Raw genomic sequence first — 2,761 nt, forward strand, 5'->3', positions numbered from 1 at the left:
AGTCCCTACAACATTAAGAGATCTATCATCACCAACATATATATTTTTGGTGTTACAATCATTTAAAGAAGAAAACATGGCTTGGTTTTTGGCCATGTGATAAGAGGCTCCAGAATCAATGAGCCACTCATGAGAATGAGAAGAAGAAGATACATTTAATGCATAACCAGACTGAGATGATTGACAGCGACATGTAGAAAGTGCCATTCCTGAAGATGAAGTTGAAGTTGAAGTTGAAGAATGCTCCACATGGATGTTATGTTTCTTCATTGCGGCTTCCAAGGCTTCCATCTTCTTAAAGCATTTAGATTCTAAGTGGCCATCTCGATTACAAAAGTTACAATGTCTATCAGTATTCTTCCATTTGTTTTTATTGGTCTTATCATTTTGCTGAAATGATCTTTCATTTTGAGGGTGAGTTTGCTTAGGACCCTTGTTTGGTTTAGGACCATTCTTGTTAGGATATGACTTCTTAGGATTCTTTGAATTTGGTTGCTGCTGGGCGGCTAACGCTTTCTTGGAAGAGTTTCCAAGATTAAGAAGACCAAGGTGTAAGAGTTTTTCTTGTTCTCTTATTAAAGAATCACAAAAAGAGTCAAAGGAAGGGGCCTTGTAGTCTTTTCCTTGACAAATGAAAGCTTCCCTTGTAGAATGGAAGGTGGAAACAAATACAGAGTAGGCTGGTCCCAACTTAGTAAGGATGGAATAAATAAGGTTACTATCTTCTTTCTTAACCTTAACACCTTCCAAGAGATATCTAAGGGTCTTGAATTTGGACAAGAAATCTTCAATGCAAGAAAAATTATTAGGATCCAATGTAAGCAACTCATTTTCAAGTTGATGGGCTCTAATTTCATTTTTAATCCCAAAAACTTTAGTGATTTGTTCCAATGCTTCATGAGGAGTTTCAAGTTCTGCAATATGGAATCTAAGATCCGGAGAAATAGACATCCCTATCAAACCACGTGCTTGATCTTGTCTATTTTCCCATTTTGTAGCCTTGTCTTCATCTTTTGGTTTCTTCTCTTGGTCTGTGGCTATTCTGTAGAGACCTTTACTTCTAAGTAAATCTTCCATGTAGGATATCCATTGGAAGTAGTTAGTGCTGTCAAGAATAACTTGGCATGGACTTTCCATTTAAAAAAAAAAAAACTGAAGCTGAATATGCTGAAAGTAACTGTTTCAATGGATAGATCTCGAAAAATTAGGCTGTTTTAAAAAAAACGGCTCTGAAAATGGCTTCCGGATGAAGAAGTTATGGCTTTTTGAAAAAAAAATTGTTGAAGTTGCCGGCAAAGTGCGCGAATGTGCGGGAATGAAATAATCCGCCCCCACAAAATGGAGACTTGAACCCAAGACCTCTACTCTCTTAAAAAAACTTTGAACCAATTGATCTATACAAAAAATTTGAGAGAGAGAGAGAGGGGGGGGGGGGGGCCTTGGTTTGCGTGCTTGCCTTGAGAAAGCTCTTTTTCCCTCCAGATCTTAAAAATGATGCAGCTAGGGCTACCGGGAACCTTTTCGCGTGAAACGAAAGGGGTTCCTCACTGGAACAGATGCTCCGAACACAACAGAGCAGTCCTCTCGGCCCAAAAGCAGTCATAGACAGCAGATCTAGGAAACGGCAATCGGATGCAGTTCTACTGGCTTCATATTTGGATCACCAACAGACGCGGCCCTCAAATATCTCTGATACCATGTAGGAATTTACAGGGTAAGTTCCTCAGAAAGAACACCAAAAGGACACTGCTCACAACCAGATCACAGATCAATACACCAGTATTTTGACGTGGTTAAAACCCTCAAAGAGGGAAACAGTCCACGGCCTGCGCCAACGTGGCTACTACAAGCAATTTATTAATCAAAGAATGAAAATTTACATAAGCTTCTCTCATGCACGGATTACCCTACAAATGACCCTCCATGCGCTTTAAATAGAATTCATGGACCAATTGGGTGTCAAGCCACGGATCAAGTGTCGGTAATACCGAGGAGAGAATGAACCGTCGGATCACTACATATCGTGACCGTCAGATTGTAAGTTACAAAATGTACAACGGTAAAGAAACACACTTTACCTAACTCTATACTAGACCAAGTTGTACTTAACTATTTCCTATGTGTCGGAATATCCTAACATACTACACTTAATCACACATAGTAACATTTGAGGTACAACCCGTTTGAGGCTACGACAATGGAATCCCATCATAATTTACTAACTCGTAGGCACATTTTGCCAGAACACGCTTGACAATGTAAGGACCCATCCACATTGGTTCGAATTTCCCTACTCCAAGTTTATCAACTTCCTGATCGTAAAGCAAGACCAGGTCTCCTTCTTAGAAGATATAAGGCTTGACATTTCTATCATATTGCACCTTAATACATTTCTTATTCGCTTCATTAGCCAATGAGGAATCATGATGGGTTTCATCCAGATGGATTAATTCCAAGAAACGATCTTCTTCTTTAGAAGTGTCAGATAACAGGTCAATCATGAGTTTGAGCGATGAAATTTCACATTGTACTAGTAAGATTGCTTCCAAGCCATACACCAATTGAAAGGGAGTGAATCCAGTTGCATTTCTCACTGAGGTTCGATATTCCCATAAGGCATAGTACAAGATTAAGTGCTAGTTTTTCTTATAAGCTCCTATCGTTCTCTGGAACATTCACTTTAGGGCTTTGTTGATAGCCTCAACTTGTCTATTCGCTTGCGAGTAATACGAGGTAGAACTATCATGTGATATTCCTAACT

Source organism: Pinus tabuliformis, chromosome Q, assembly GCF_031772625.1.
Source record: "Pinus tabuliformis cultivar Carrire ecotype Pingquan chromosome Q, CPIR1, whole genome shotgun sequence".
Classification (NCBI taxonomy): Eukaryota; Viridiplantae; Streptophyta; class Pinopsida; order Pinales; family Pinaceae; genus Pinus; species Pinus tabuliformis.